Genomic DNA, 18,705 nt, shown 5'->3' on the forward strand with positions numbered 1-18,705 from the left:
TACTGGCCTTTGAGTTTACTGTCTCAGTGAACGTCATTAAAGCACCACCTCAAGGTCCATTATCATATCACATATTTTCCTAACAATCCACCCGAACCCCCTTGTCACAAACCAAAATTTTACATGTATCACTCTAATAACATATTGGACACATTTACATAGACTTCACTCGTACCCTTAACAGAATCACACTTTCTAACACAAAATTTCTCATACATTCTTACCATAGATCATCATTTTTATGCAGCACATCATACACTTCAATACACATACATACATACATACATACATACATACATACATACATACATACATACATACATACATACATACATACATACATACATACATACATACATACATACATACATACATACAACTCCTCAAGAAGATATATGCATCTATATCAACATCAATCATTAAAAGGAACAATCAGAATATATCGTGTAGAATTCGGGTCTAGAGACTCACCAAAGGCCTTCCATTACCTTGACCTAGAGCTTCTGTTTCTATTGTCCTTTCCAATCCAGCAGCAGCAACTGCTTACAAGATTATGGATTTTCCATTAGAATCCCCATTTATAGATAGTTTACTAACGTTTCAATTACGTGTGACCCCCAAGCAAGGTCTTTCACTCACACCCTATTATTCTTACACCTTTTATTATCTTTACTCATCAACAATCGTAACATACAGGGCTATAAAACTTACCAGAAGATTGAATCATCCATTGAATAAATGAGATCTTAGCTCTATCTTAATGAAGAAGAGAATGTTTAGGTAGAAAGAAGAACATGAACATTAAACAGAAAGAAAAATTATCTGAAATGTCTCCCTCCCTTCAATAAATATACTCCTGGTCCCCCTAATTTCCCTACCAAATCTAGATGTAGGTAAAAGAAAATTCGATGAAGATCTACTTTACTGTTGACTAGTCATGGGAAGGGTTAAATAAATTCAATTAACTATCAACTAATCCTGTTACAAGAACCAATTAGAACAGTGCTCATATAAACCGAGCGTACTATACCTTGCTGGTGACTCGCGTATGGTGTGGTCTTAAATACAATTAATTCTCCTACAACTTCCTTATACACTTGATAAGCTTTAGTGCTTAGCCAAAACTCAAGGGTGTACTCTTTCTTAGGTGCGCTCTTTCTTGGGCGTAATCTTTCTTCACTTAAAAGATATCTTGTAAATAAATCCTTAGATACCACTAACAGGCGGATGCTTTAACGTTGGTATATGTTAATACTCTAACTAATCAGCAAATTAGAAGGGTGGCGGGTAATACTACCATAGTGCTCCAAAAAAGTTTACATACATACCATACTTACCTTTGAAGATTTTCTGCTTTTGGAGTGTGACAACTGTCCCCTCCTGCAGGAAATTTCATCCCCGAAATTTTTGCCAACCTGGAAATCCCCATTTATCAATGGTGCGTGGCCAACTTCCTAGATCTTATGTAGTATATTGCTTGGCAAAATGCCTAAACATAGTCATAATGGACTTCTCGTCTGAGACGTACACTCTAAAGATTCCAACTAGTGTGAATGTAGACAAAAAATCTCGATTGGCAAATTCTAGACTCATGGACATAGTTGCCAGGTACTCCTGCGTTTTTAAACAACCCGCTACCTTTTCCCTGACAAGTGTCATTTTGTGATTTAAGAATTCCAATAATTGGTTTTGAATTTGAAACTTTTCACAGACGCTGGACTCTATATAAATATTGAATGTTCAACACTTTCCCCCAAAAATTTTCTCTACATCATTAGAGCCCTAATTTTTTCTACTCAAGTCTCTTTGTTTCTTTTCGACTTTAGTTGTAACTTTCTTCCGAGGTAACTCTCTTTTTCATTCTCTCTCTATTATTCAAAATGCTCAAAACTACTTCTCGTGAAAGAAACCATGCCCAAAATAGCAGAAGTTATAACCTTAGAAATGTTGTCTTGATCGGACCCAAAGGTCCTAATGGAACTCATCGTGTACTCACTCCCATGTACGAATGCAGCACTACCAAAGAGGATTTGACTCAATATCTAAGGGCCAGAGGTATCCTTTACCCGAACTTCACCTATGGTTTCCGTTTAGTCCGAGGGGAGTGCCACCAAAGTGATAACACCGAGGGCTTTATTCTACCCCTCTTCCTGTTCGAGGTTGGATTTTATTTGCCTCTTTATGCCTTCTTTTCTTCGGTGCTCAACGAATATGGCATCGCACTAGGGCAACCTCTACCTTTTACTAGTGGGCATTGGTGGCTTATTTCATCGATTGTTGCTTGCATAACAAGCCACCTATTCTTGGCATTTTCCAAAGGATCTATCAACTGAAGATCAAAAGGCAAGGTACCTTGATCTGGATGGCCCATTTTAGCAAATGCCAGCGTAATGTTATGAGCCCATTATCAAAAATTGGGCCTCAAACCTCCATCTTAAGAAAGACAAGTTCATAAGAGTCACGTGTAAGCTCAAAACTGATTTTACCTTTCCCACTTTATGGTCCATGCCCCAGAAAGACATCTACCTACAAAGCTAACACATTGATTCAGAAGTTTCTTGGAAGCAATTTAAGCGGTTAAGGAAGAGGTGTATCTTAGAATTGAGGGAGATTGTTACTGCCTAGAACATCTTTCAATATTGTCTGCAATGGCTAAGTCTAAATTGTCATCGAGCGAATGACCTTTTACTATGGGCAGATTCCCAAAATGTTTCTTTTGCTAAGGTGGTATGGCTTTATAATACCAATGATGATTTGTCACGAATCCCAAGAGGAAGGGTGAGGAAGCCTCCATTCTTCTTCTATGAGACTTGTGGACTACGTCCACACCATTGGAATATAATTAGTTATGGTACGTCTTTCGCTCCTCCTAACTGGGCTAGCTTTCTTATTGTTGCTGCAGGATCTTCTTTTTCTCATACATCTAGTACTTCATCACCTGCTCCTACAGCCAATATGGACACCTTAGCATTATTAGATGTGGTTCACTAAAGTGAAAGAGTTGTCATCACACCAATAACTGGTAGAACTCAAAAAAGGCCAAGGGTGGAGGGTAGCACCCAAGATATTAGGGCAGTGGCCATCCATACTTGACCCCTCGCAAACTTAGGAGAGGGTCTGCTCCCATAAGAATCATCACTCCTCCTACTCTTATCCCGCCTCCTATTTTTACCTTCCTCCTGCTTTAGTTGTACCAATAGAGTCTGCTAACTCTACAGACTTTCCAGTCCACGTATCAGATCCACCTGTGATTGTACTCACACTAAATACAATACGCCCAAGCCAGCCAGAAGCCCCTCTTGGTTCCTTACACATTAACACTTCGTTTGGCGAATCGGGAAAAATATTCCCATGGCGTGGTCTCATAAGGTCAGGGCAATATCTCTTCTCTCTTGAAGCCATCAAGCAACAACAAAATAACATCTTACTTCTATAGGTGAAAAAGGAGGCTTTCCTCTCTTCTCTTTCTTCAAATCATTCTTTTCCTACACTTTCAATGCTGACGGGGTCTTGTCAAGTTTTAGCAGCTGAATACGGGCGTATGAGCTAGGCCTTCAAGAGGCTTGTTATCAAAATAGCATCAAATAGACAGGGTTAGAAGAAACTGTGGATTCTGGCAAATAGTCATTAGCTTAACTATGCCAAAGTCATGAGGAAGCTATCGGCTAGATCAAAGAGCTTGACTCATTTGTCTCTTTTTGGAAGGCCAAATATGAAGATTTAGAAACCCAAGCCAAGTAGATGGAGGAAGAATTCAATCAACTAAGAATAAGGGAGTCCTTTTGAGAGGAGAAATTTAAATCTCAAGACCAACAGTATTTATCAGAGTTGGGGCATCTATGCTAATCCAACGAGGAAGCTTTGAAAAAACACCAAGAAAACACTAAGAAAAATTTAGCAGAGGCCTTGTCCATACTACGATCCAACCTAGTCCTTCATGCCCAACTTGTTGCGGGTCCTCTCAATTTAAGTTAGGTGAACTTCAACTACTTATAGAAGGTCACTGTTGAGTCCTTAAACTTTGATGTCTATAACCCTAAGGGCAAAGATTGAGAGAAGTTCCAAAAGGAATGGAGGTAATTGGTCAACTTCATCTCTAGAGAGCCAAAAATAGATGAGGGAAACTTGGAAGATTTTGATGCTCCTGAAGAAGTCCTTCTCAATCCGTAGCAGCAACTGCTTACAAAATCATGGAAATTACATTAGAATCCTCATTTACAAATAGTTTACTAACGTTTCAACTACATGCAACCCCCAAGTAGGGCCTTTCACTCATACCTTTATGTTCTTACATCTTTTATCATCCTTACTCATCAACAATCATAACATACAGGGCTATAAGACTTGCCAGAATATTGAACATCCACTGATTAAACGAGGTCTTAGCTCTATCTTAACAAAGAAGAAAAGAACGTTTAGGTTAGAAAGAAGAACCTAAACGTTGAGCAGAAAGAAAAACTATTTGGAATGTCCCCCTCCCTTAAATAAATATACTCTCGTTCCCCTAATTTCCCTACCAAATCTAGGGGTAGGTAAAATAAAATCTGGTGAAGATTTACTTTACTGTTGACCAATCATGGGGAGGATCAAATCAATCCAATTGACTCCCAACTAATCTCGTTATAAGAACCAATTAGAACAGTGCTCATGTAAACCAAGCATACTATACTTTAGTGGCGACTCGCGTATGGCGTGGTCTTAAAAACAATTAAGTTTCTTACGGCTTCCTCATACACTTGATAGGTCCTTAGTGCTCAGCCAAAACTTTGGGGCGTACTCTTTCTTAGGTGCACTCTTTTTTGGGCATAATCTTTCTTCACTTGAAGATACCCTGTAATTAAATCCTTAGATACTGTCAACAGTCAGATGCTTTAACACTAGTATACGCCAATACTCTATCTCATTAGCAAGTTAGCAGGGTGGCGGATTATACTGTCATAGCGCGCCAAAACAATTTATTTACATATATACTCCCCTTTTTAGGTCTGCTGCTTTTAGGGTGTGACATACCTAATTTCGAAGTGTTATGTCTCATTTATCTTATTTAATTCCTATTAATAATACGTGAATTAAATTAATCTATTTAATAATGGAGGGATTAATTCATCTGGTCCTAAGGGAAGTACTTACATCAAAAGTTTAAACAATATTGCTAGGATACATGCAATGCAAGTGAGCCTTGGAGCTGTGAGGAAAACTCTCTGTTATCCAGAGAGATTATTCTTGTTTCGTTCTCCATAATGAATTTACATTTATAGAACGAATAGAATGATAGATTATTTCTTTATTTTCTTTTTCCATAAGTATTGAACATGGGATGGATAAGATCATTTGGATAATCACATTTTCTGTTATAATAGGTGATGATGTCATCTGCGTAGTAAAGCATAAAGATTAGTCCACCAATTTGTAACTAATCTTTGGTTGTTTAAGCAAAAACTCATCCGGATTCTTACTTGCATCAGCAAATCATGGATACTACCCCTTCTTATGATACCATGATAGTCATCATGACAATGACTGGCTATTAAATTCCCAAAAACAGATGAAGACAATTGAGATAACTATGTGCTAAATTAACCACCGGCTGCCAACTTGTTTCCAATGATTTTATCATTAATTAGATGATCTCAAAAGTCCCAACAACAAATTGTTTGTAACTCATTCCTCCTACAATTCCATGAAACTGTAAACAATGGGTTTCCCCTAGTTTCGGTTTAATTTATATTACTTCCAGAATCCCATAATTTTATTGAAGAACTAAACCAATTTGCTGCCTCTAACTCTTCTTCTTTTCATCGAAAATTAAGAGCCTATCAATCATGACAATTCAACATCTTCATTTCCTACAAGGGGGGTTAACTTGTCTTTGGACGTATAGGATCTTTTAACTTGTTTCTTCGCCGATTCCAGGGCCTTCAATGCTGCTGTCATCTCAGCCATATAGCTAGACATCCATAGAGAGCCCCAACTCGTCCCGCTCTTGTTTGCTGTAAATTTGCATTGAAACCAGCATCCAGCTTCACTTTAAAGTAGGTAGTAGGCGGAGGTTGCCATCTCACCATCTGTGCTAGTGCTAAAATGTAATTCTGCAACAATATTTTTGCTTTTGACACAATAGAATTTTCAGTAAAAAAAATTACAATTTATAATAACCTCATTTCTTACCTTACATGTACCACATAGTTGTAACAAAAACTTCAAGCTCAAACCCGTTGAGTCGTCAGCCCGTTTCCTCGAATGTCTTCTAACCTCATTTCTTACATTTCTTGTACCACATAGTTATGAAACATACAATATACAACTACAATTCAACCTTTTCTTTTATGCTATATATTAAAGTGGTAGTGTTAATATGGGCAAATTTTTTCAGAACAACAAATATTTGTTCAACCACATTCTCTCAAATGGTATCGTACCCTCATGGTATGGTACAAGAGAACATTTTCTATTTTCATAATTAGCATCAACCTTATAATATTTGAGTTAATAGTCCAAATTAATCCAAATAATATGTAGCATCAATTATAAACACTTATATAAACTTAATTTAGAAAAATACTTATACTAAATTATATCTCTTTTTATAATATGTAATATAAAATTATAATATATAACCTTTATAAAAAAATATTTTATAAAGTGTCCAAACCTTTCATAACACTTCTTATAAATGATATTTTTTTACCATAATTTTATAAAGTTATTCTCTATAATAAGTTATGATGAAAAAAACTATAACATTTTTTTATGAATAAATATATTATTTTTATAATATATAGCATGGACCATGAAGACATAAATAAATTATATTCATACTTTTTTATCATAACTTTTTATAAGTAAATATATTATAACACTTTTATAACTCGTAAATTATTTTTTACAATAATCTTTTTGTTCATAACTTTAGAATTTTTTTAGTATTTAAATAATATTTTTTTATAGCTTTATAAATTTTTAAAAAATTATATTATAAATCTTAAATTTTATATTAATACATTATTTGAGTGTAATTACCTAATCCCCATCCTCCACTAATAATTGAAAAGTGTGACACACCAATTTGGTGGAACCCATCAATTACTATAATTACTCAGACATATCACACTTGTTAATTACAAACAATTATATCCAAATTCAATTACTAAGTATCTCTTCAAGCATTGTCTTAAATATGGAAAAGTTGAAATAGAAAAAAGAATATATATTTATTTTCTATTCATAGTAATTTGTTGTGTCTTTTTTATTTTATATTGAATTTAAATTTAAAATTTAAAATTTATATTAATACATGATGAATATTATTTTAATTATATTTTTATAAATCATTATATTAATTTATTATATTATATCACCTGCATAGCGCGTGTGATTAAAATTAGTTTATGTATTATGTATTATTTTATTTATTTATATATATAAACCTTATTGATTAGTAGTATATTCAACGTTTATATTTTTTTGTCAATTTAATTGTTATTTTTTTCTAACTAAATTTGACCCTCAACCTTTAAAAAAAAAGTCTAATTTAATCATTAATCTTTGAAAAAGAGTTAAATTGTTGTTCTTTTGACGAAAATACTGACTAAGGGTCCCTTTGAATGGGAGATGCAATTACTTATTTTATTTTAACTAAATTTGACCCTCAACCTTTAAAAAAATTATAATTTAATCATTAATCTTTCAAAAAGAGTTAAATTGTTGTTCTTTTGACGAAAATACCGACTAAGGGTCCCTTTGGATGGGAGATGCATTTACCTGCAGTTAGTGTAAAAATAGTAATGGTGGTGAGATTAAATATTGTAGCATGAGACAAAAAAAAAAGCTAAACGTACCGCACTGGAGGTAATTGTCCATCCAAAGGGGCCCTAAAACATTAAATTTTCAAACATGACAGCTTGAATGACATACTTCATGCTAATTTCGAATTTGTATGAACTTTTTATTATTTTTTGAATTTTTTTATATTTTTAAAAATTATTTATTAACGCCATATAAACAGTACAGATCAACTGTCATGTAGGTTGTAACACTAATATCGTTAAAAATTAATATTTTACTCAGCATTTCCACTAAAAAAAAGCTATTTAACTCTTTTTTGAAAAATTAAAAAATAAATTTAACTTATAAAAAAAATAAAGACTAATTTGACAAAAGATGTAAATGTTGATCTAAGAAACTGTAGCCTTCATTTAATTTCGGGAAACTGTAGCCTTCATTTAATTTCGGGACTTTTACAAAAATATTACAAAAAATAAAAAAATAACCAAAATATTATATTTTTTTAATTACGAAAATAATACAAAAAAAACAAAAATAAAAAAAAAAGCTGCAGCATGATTTGACAAGACCCTAGAGGAGGGTATCCCATGGGCGGCACCAAAGGTGCCTTTCCCATAGGCGGCACCGATGGTGCCATTCCCATGGGCGGCACTGCCCATATAATGGGCCATCCGGCCGGTTGGTGGGGTGAAGAGAAGGAGAGGGAAAGAAGAAGAAAGAAAGAAAGAAAGAAAATGAAAGGAGAGGAAAGAAAGAAAAAGAAGGAAAGAAAAGGAAAGGAGAAGAAGAAAAAAGAAGGAAAGAAAATGAAAGGAGAAGAGAAAAAAAAAAGAGAAGAATTAATTTAAATTTTTTGTAATATTTGTGTGTAAAAAATTATGTTATGTACATTATACGTGTTTTATTATTTTATTTAGCATATAAATTTTATGAAATTTATTTAGTATAAAAAAATTCATGTTATGTACATTATATGTTGATTATGATTTTTTTTATGAAATTTATTTAGAATGTTGTAATTAGTTTTTTTATAAAAATATCATTAAAAATAAAATGATAAAAAAATATGTTTAAGAAAACATAAAATACGAAAAGAAAAAAAAACGGAAATTGTATATTCACCGAAAGTAATAAAATCCAAAAAATGATATATTTAATAAATTTCAAACATAATGCTCTGAAATAAAGTAAAATTATAAAAATAGAAATTATGATATTTTTTAAAATAATAAAATGCTGAGAAAAAAATACGAACAAATGGCCGAAGTAAGAGTGTTTTACTTTTACTAACTTTTTAAAAATTCAAAAATAATTAATACAAATATTTCAAACAAAATGTACTCAAATAATATAAAATAATAAAATACAAAAATAATATTTTTTATTACGAGTAATAAAATTCGGGAAAATAATACGAGCAGAGGGCAGGAATAAGGGTTTTTTAATTTTTACACTAAATTAATTTAAAAAACACACTAAATTAATAAATTTCAAACATAATGAACTGAAATAATGTAAAATTATAAAATTAGAAATTATGATATTTTCTAAAACAATAAAATGTAGAGAAAAAAATACGAACAAATGGCCGAAGTAAGAGTGCTTTACTAATTTTTTTAAAAATTCAGAAATAAATAATACAAATATTTCAAACAAAATGTACTGAAATAATATAAAATAATAAAATACAAAAATAATATTTTTTATTGTGAGTAATAAAATTCGGGAAAATAATACGAGCAAAGGGCAGGAATAATGGGTTTTTTTACACTAAATTAATTTAAAAAGCACACTAAATTAATAAATTTCAAACATAATGCACTGAAATAATGTAAAATTATAAAATTAGAAATTATAATATTTTTTAAAGTAATAAAATACGGAGAAAAAAATACGAACAAATGGCCGAAATAAGAGTTTTTTACTAACTTTTTTTTCAACATGCAGGCATCGCAATGGCTCCATTGATTCGACCCGATAGACACATATCTAATGCGTCTAATCAGGTAGTATGATTTATTATTTGTTAATCACGGGTTCTATTTATTTAAAAAGGATATACGTAATATATAGAAATAAATCATGTTATCGTAATATTTTTTTCTGTAATTTAACACTATCAGGACTCGTACCGAGTAATAAGGGGCCGTGTGAATGGTTTAAAGAAAGCTCCGGATGCACGATTGATGTCGTACTTGGAGCAAGCCGGATTTGGGTCAGCAGCATTGATCCGGACCTCTGACTTGCGCTATGATTTATTATTTGCGCTAGTGGAGAAGTTGTGCCCGGAGACCCACACTTTTCATTTGTCGTGTGGGGAGTGCACGGTGACTTTGGAGGATGTTGCAATGCAACTTGGGCTCCCAATTGACGGGAGTCCCGTAACGGGAGTATCTTCATTTACCGATCCGGCTGCACTTTGTTATTAGCTCCTAGGAGACTCGCCAGAGGACGATGAGTCAAATTTTACGGGCTTAAAATTTACATGGCTGAAAGCCAAATTTGGACAATTATCAGCGACTTCCACTGAAGGTGAGTTGATGTGCACTGCTCGAGCGTACATCATGTATATCCTAGGGGAGTACTCATGCCCGATGCAAACAACAAGGTGCATTTGATGTACTTGCCCCTATTAGCTGATTTGTCTAGTGTTAGCTCGTATAGCTGGGGCTCCGTTGTTCTATCAGTGTTGTATCGGGAGCTTTGTCGAGCGACAATCCCAGATGTTGTAGACATAGGCGGATGCCTCACATTGCTACAGTCCTGGGCGCTTTATCGAATGCCATTTTTGGCATCGGTTAGTCACCAACCTTATGTTTATCCACTGGTGAACATGTGATAAAATATAACTTGTCATTATTTGTAGTTATAATATATTTACTAATGTTACCAACCCTAAACCCTATATTTATTTTTTATAGGTGGAGTGTTCGTCCGGGTATTGGGAGGTCGCACACTGTCCCGATATACCGACTCATGATTGAACAGTATGCCTGGGAAGGGGTAAGCTGCTATTGTAATATTCATGACATCTTACTTTCTATATCTTACTCACACGTTATGGCTAATTATAACAATGTTATTAATCATGCAGTTTATATGGAAGCCATACCGTACGCCGGAAATTACAGATGTGGTACCCTTGTCTGCATACGTTCATTCCCACATATGGTGCACTAACGCGCCAATTATAAATTTCAACATGGTCAAGTGGTGTCACGGAGATCGGGTGCTACGATAGTTTGACTGCATCCAACATATCCCAGAACCGCCATGCGAGGTGGGGGAAGTTCATGGAATGAATAAGAGAGGAAAACCGATGTTGGATTGGGGCATTAAGCACCGAAAATTTGTGGCGCTGTGGAACGATTGATTGCGTCGAAGGCCTCAGATGGTTATGGCTTCCGAATTGCAACCATCAGTAGAGTATATAAATGGTACTATAGTTGCGAGAAGCCATATATACTTGGAGGCCAGTCGGCTGTAGTCTCCCCGCACATGCAGCAACCTGGGGGATCGTAAACAGCGACCCCGATAGATTCGGATCTTGTGGCATATTATTCTCCGGAACCAGAGCCCGAGCAGGAGCCTCAGCCAGATCCCGAACAATCACAGTCACATGTGGATTCACCTAGCGATCATCCGGATTTGGCGGGCGGTGACTATTTTTCGAGCTTCTCAAGGGGCGACTACGCATACGAATTTGAACTCTTTAGATCCTACCCGCCGTAGTACGGTATGCCCGGCCCGTCCGACCCGTATCTGCAGCATCATGGGACTCATTTCAGTTCAAGTTCGTCAATGCTGAACGAGCCACAATATTTTTCCTCTACATTTGCCACACCCCACCTGCGCCGAATGATGATGTTGGTCGTCGCAAACACCCACAACGTGACCGTCGACCTCCGAATAGGTACACCCCTAGGACCACACCATCGAACCATTTTAATGCAGTTTTTGTACATTACAAAGTTTGTACTTTTTGTATAAATTTAATTATTCTAATTTTAGGTATGCTTACTACGGAACTTCTTTGTATAAAAACCATTATTCTAATTTTGCATTATATTAAGGCTGAATTTAAGGTTAAATGCATCCATTTTCGATATAATTTTAATAATTCCAATTTCTATATACTATTTTATAACTTAATTTGGATACAATTTAAGCATAAGCATAGTTGAATAATTTTAATTATTTCTAATGAATTATACTTTTTATATCATTACACATATAAATTTTACAGCATTAGATCAATTTCGACCCGATCCGGACGACTGTCCGACATGAAAGTTTCGCTGAGGGCATTTATTTTGACTATGACCACTTAACCTGCATAATCCACAACGATTACCGTCAGATTTCTCCGTAATATCCATTTCATTACGGATCCTGCTTGATTGCGGACGACCTCTTGGATTCCTCCGTAGCCTTCTGTCAGGGAGAAGCTCGAAAATCGTCGGAGGCACCTCCCACGTAGATAGGTCAGGCAGGACGGGGAACTCATTTTCCCAGACACGCAATGTGCGCTCGAGCGTGTACACATCATCGATATATTTTTTGACATTAACGTTCACTTTAGCACACGCTGCCACGACATGCGCGCATGGATAATGAAGCGTTTCGAACCTCCTGCACTCGCACCGTCTATTCCGGAGATCAACTCCATAGGACCTAGTTGGTATACCAAGACAACGACTGATTGTCTCAGTAACTCGAAACGTTTCTAGTCGTCGTGAATATATTTCTACATTCATTGACCTCGCCAACCGACGGTTTGCAACCATTGCATCCTTGACATGTTCGACAAACACGTGTCCTGCCTCCATCTGCTCGACTTGTTGCTGACCCATTCTTGGCATCAAGGTAGCCAGCCTGTAGAATGTAGCAAAAAAGACAGATGCAATCTGAAGATGACGTGTTTTCAACAATACAGCGTTGATCCCCTCGACTAAGTTTGTGGTCATTTGGCCATAACAAAAGCCCTCGTCAAAACTTTGAGCCCAATGCCACGGCTCCATTGTGCCCAACCATTGTCGGAAAGATGTGTTTGTCTGCCCCTTCATGTCACTCTCAAGTTGGATCATTCTTTGGCGGAAAATATGTGGCTCTAACTCGTACGCTGCATACGTATTAAGAAAAAATAAGTTCTACTAACTCGATAACATAAAACATTACAACTTATATTGAAAATATAAGGTTATCATTTACCCATTGCCACGACTTGTCTTTTCCAGTCTGTATTCTTATAATCTTTGTGGAAGTTAGCTGCAATGTGTCAGATGCAGTAAACGGACCTCCATGGCACACCGGAACGCCTAATTGCTGCAATTAAACCTTTCTCTCTATCAGAGATGATGCAAATGTCGTCGTTACTAATAACATACCTCCGCAGGTTAGTGAGGAAGAATTCCCAAGACTCCAAGTTCTCTTTATCTACGATGGCAAATGCTATCGGGAGCACGTTTCTATTGCCGTATTGAGCAACCGCAATAAGTAGGATCTGTGTATATTTTCCATATAGCCATGTCCCATCCACCTGCACAAATGGCTTGCAGTGGGGAAATGCCCGCACACATGGATCAAACGTCCAGAACATCCGATAGAAAATTCTTTTTGTCAGCTGTAACTGGTCGTCCTGGCCGTAATAAGGTCTTGTCTGCAACTCAATCACAGTCCCCGGTACGTACTCCCGCATAGCAGCTATCTATCATTGTAGCTCGTTATACGATGAATCGTAATCCCCATACAGTTGCTCCATTGCCATCTGTTTAGCTATCCATGCCTTTCGATATGATACTAAATACTGGAATTGTGCTTGCATCTTGGCAATCAGTATCGAAACTTTAATGGTCGACATGTCCTTCACCATTAGCATGATACACGTACAGATAGTTTTCGAATCAAGTTTTCCATGATCTTCTGTCATACGTGTTGATGTGCATGTATGAGGACCAACAAATTTTCGTATCTCTCACATCTGAGAACTTTTAATGAATGCAGCTCGCACCCACCAATTGCAGCCTTCCGCTACCTTCCAACACTCCCCAATATATATTGTTGAATTAGACATTGCAACTTTATAATCCACTGATATGTTCATGCTGTATCGTTTAATAGCAAATACACACTCTTCTTTACAGCTGAATCTCTGGCCTATGAATAACTCCTCATGATCAGAATTTACGGCCAGCCCGTGAGGATGAACTATTTCAGGGTACTCCGGGAACTCAGCTACATACGCTACATCGGGGTCTATGAGCGACATGTGTGGTCCAGGATTATTGTATATCAAAATACGTTGCATCTGGTCCCCCACCGAAGAAGCGTCAATTTTTCCATCGTTGTTGACATCTTCAGCGTCAATATCATCAGGTACATCGTCCACATCGGGATCACCGTCACTATCGACCTCTTCATCCCAATGATCGTTACCACCTTCTTCATCACCAACCACATCAATATCGGGTGTAATATTCAGATCGATACCGATCCCACCCATAGTCGACTCACTATCAACGTATGATATTGGAGCCACCATCCACGGTTCTTGAGCTCCGTCTTCTTCATCAGATGCATTGGCATCTTCATTTTCCTCCATACCGGCTAACTCAGCAAATAAGTGAATCGGTGCATTCTTGTCACTCCCATTCCCACAGTAAAGAGCGATCATTGTCTCCACGTCTTTGTCGTCTACAAGTTCCATTTCAGTGAATTTGACCGGATTTGTCGAAACTGGAAACTTGTAGAAAATTTTTGATATCCTTCTCCCATAACGTCTAAGAATTTTTGCATTAATCCTTGCCTTCATTTCATCCAATAAGACATTTCTATTAAATCTCATTGCTATTTGTTGCCGACATTCAAATACACATCCAACACTTGTTGTCAAGATGACTCCATTGAAATAAACGCATACAAAAAACTTATTATCCATCTTCAATATTCAATCTGTCAAAAAATAAACAAAATCTCAAAAAAATCTCCAACGGTAAATAAATTACTTAAATAAAAAAAATTAATGTTTCAATATGTAATTTTTCATCATTAAGCTCATACTTTTTCAGTTATCATTTTGTACATGAACAACGTTTAACCACTAACCCTAATAACTAACACAATAATAATAATAATAGTTTTATACCTAAAATAATACTAACTAACAATAATAATTAGGGTTTTACTAAAAATAATAACTAACCATAATGATAATACTAGTTTTTTTTACTAACAATAATACTAAGTAACATCTAAACCCTAAAAACTAATAATAATAATACTAACTAAAACTATCAATTTGAGTTTTTATTAATCTTAATAATTAAACTAACAACAAAAAATAATAAAAATTATACAAAAAATATAACAAGATAATCAATTATTTTTAAAAAAAATACCTTTTTTTCTCTTCTCCTTCTCTCTTTTTCTCTCTTTTTCCGGCACCACCTCCTCTTTCTCTCTTTCTTCTTCTTATTTTTCTCTGAAGCAGCTAGACGTCCTGGGTATATGACACAAGTGGTGCCGCCAATGGGAAAGGCACCTTCGGTGCCGCCTATGGGAAAGGCACCTTTGGTGCCGCCTATGAGATACCCTCCTCTAGGGTATTGTCACATCATCCTACAACTTTTTTTTCTTTTCTGATTTTTGTTTTTTTGTATTATTTTCGTAATTAAAAAAAAATATATAATATTTTGGTTATTTTTTTTGTAATATTTTTGTAAAAATCCCGAATTTAATTCTATTTATATGTAATTACATCCAAATTAGCTTTTATATTTATTAGATAAATATCATTATATTGTAATAAATTGTCTTTCATCTATCAATTACCATTTTTGAACTATATAAACATGATTTAGGTTAAATATAAAATTGGTACTTGAACTTATCCACTTCTCTCAGATTAGTACTTATGATATTTTTGTCCAAAATTGGCACCTGAACTTTTTTCCGTCACCTAAATTGGTATTCGAGTATAATAACATTACTTTGAATAATGTTTTTTTAAATTTGTAAAAGAAAAATCCCCTTCCAAATCTTGTCCTTTTCATGGTTTTCAGAAAAAAAAAGCTTTAATTTATCCCTAAAAAATGTTTAATTTAAATATAATAAATTTAAAACTTAAATAACTCAATTATCATGAATATTGTTATCAATACAGGAGAACGAGAGTTTGAGTGCGCTAAACCGTAATATTCTCTTATTTATGAGTTAAGGGAACTATGGGTAGTTCTAAATATTGTGTAAAAAAAAAAGATAGAATTAAAACATGTAATAAGATTATTAAAAAAATTAAATACCCTTAGATTTTATTTTGCTATTCAAAATTTTAACTGATTTCTTTTATTATTAAATTAACCGATCTGTAAGCTCAAGCGAAAGGTTATGAATAATATAGATATTACAATTAAGGGTGGTGGAAAGTGGAAAGTCCAAAGAGATAAATGTATTGTCTGATGTTATCTGTGAACCAAATTAACGTAAAAAGTTAGTATGACAAAAAGAGAGAAGTTAGTTTAACGTGAGATTAATCATTTTTTAATTAATAAACTCCAAATTTTAGATAAGGACGTTAATATTTCGTTAATCATTTTTCTTTGTTCAAGTGGGAAAGATGATGTTTGATTTTTGGGTTAATATCCCAACAAAGCTCTTTTTCTTTTTTTCTTTTTTTGCTAATTAAAAAATTATTTGATTTTGACATGAATTTCACAATTTTTTTTGGTATAATAATTTATTTGGCCTTCTAGTTTTAAAAAATTATTTTAGTCATTTATTAAATTTTTCGTCTCTTTTAGTCATTAAACTTGCATTATTTGTCAAATCATCCCAAAATAGATGAAAAAGTTAATAGACGTTAGCTTTGGTGATGTGAGTATATACGTGAATTGCCATGTGGATGCACATCAACAATTAATGATTTTTTTAAATTTAAAAAAAATTAGAACATTAAATATTATTATTAAAATTATAAAAAATATTTTTATTTTTTTATAAATTAATTAATTGATGATGTGGCATACACATGGATTGCATGTGGGTGCACGTTAGCAAAGTTAACAGGCGTTAGCTTTTTATCCATTTGGGGTAATTTGACAAGTAGTGCAAGTTCAAAGACTAAAACAAATTAAAAATTAAATAAAAGACTAAAATAATATTTTTAATAAAGTTGGAGGGCCAAATAAATAATTATACATAGCATGTCTTCCAATTAGATTTGGTAAAGTGGTTGGATTTTGTCATTAATTATTAAATTGATGAACTTAGTTTGAATTAAAATGGGTTTAAGTTTAAAATATTTTAAACTAAAATCAACTACATATATTATTGAGTAATAAATAAATTTATTTTGTTAAAAATAATTATATCTAATATAAAATATACAATAGTTTAATATATTTTATACATTACAATGGATTAAAAAAAAATTCCACATGCCAGATATAGATCTTGGATAAATCACTTCTATGTTAACTTGACCGAGTCTTATTCATAAACAATTTTGTATATTCCTTTGCTTTAATGAGATACGACTCAAAATATTAAATTTTATGAAAAAAAACAGCTTACCCTTAAATTGCAAACTCTATTTCAATTGGGCAGCTCAAGGAATATAAAGTATTTCCAGCTAAACTAATAATCTTGATATAATATAAAAACAGAAATTAAAGTAATAGCAAATAAAAAATATATGTAATTAACATGGATGGTATTTGTGAATCGAGCCCGGTAACGTAATGGCATATTTTTACTGAAATAAAATTTTGTTAGTACTTATGTCACGGTGCTAGATGATTTAGTCCCTCTCCTTACAAATGGGGCTTTAAATTAAGATTTAGAGGCTTCTTATTTAACAGAAAGCTTACCAGACATATTACAATATTAGCAGCAGCTTCCCTACAAAACAAGATCAAGTTTCGGAAAACAGCTAGACAAGGAACTGGTTTAGGTTATTATTGGATTCCAGAAATGACTTGATCAAACTAGGTAGCCATATGGTGGCATTTTTGTGCAGATTAACCTTGTTACAAGGTAGGAGGTGAGGAGGGATATGGAAAGTTGGGACACAAACGATATCTATATTTACCATCCTTTTTACACATATTATTTTAGTTGTGTTGAAATATTTATATTTTATCCTAACACTCCCACCATACTTTACATTTTATATTCTCAGACTTCTCTCACAATTACCCCATATTTAGTAGACAGTTTCTACTATTCAGCCAACAATGCTAATTGGCAAGAATATCTCTGGCCAAAAAGGAAAATATAAAAAAAAAAAAAGGTTATGGCATGGAAATCTTGTAAAATAAACTACCTCGACACTTCCACTCTCAAGAACAACTCCTTTCACTTTACCTGTAAAGTCACTTACTTTATGAAAAAAGGTAGGACTCTTCAGCTATTACCGGAATCTATCCAAAAAGTAACAATTTTTTTTTACCAAAATTCCTAATCTCGACTGTGTCTCCAGCTTTCAGGTAGAGTAAGTGGCACTGTTTCGAGACTTGGTACAATAAAATATAAAAGAAAATTTGAAGACCAATATTATAAATGAAGTCTTAAAGAACTATTTTTCTTTCTAGAAAAGGAAGATTTAGATGATAGTTATGAATAAGCCCTCTCGGTATAAAAGGACTAAATTATAAAGTCAAAAAAAGTTAAGGACAACAATATAATTTGATCGAATTAAGGAAAATAAAAGCTAATAATGATTATGGAGCATAAGAATGTTTTAGGTTGAGTATTAATTCACTTTGAAGATTAAATTAAAAATGTTGAAAAGTATAGGGATTTACGGTGCAAATTGCCCATCAATGAAGAATTGAGCTGAAAAAGCATTTATTAAGTATTATATGATCAGAATAGTATACAAGTGTAAGCAAATGGACTTTTGGAACTTAATTGAATGAAAAT

This window comes from Gossypium hirsutum, chromosome D08 (genome assembly GCF_007990345.1).
Source record: "Gossypium hirsutum isolate 1008001.06 chromosome D08, Gossypium_hirsutum_v2.1, whole genome shotgun sequence".
Lineage (NCBI taxonomy): Eukaryota > Viridiplantae > Streptophyta > Magnoliopsida > Malvales > Malvaceae > Gossypium > Gossypium hirsutum.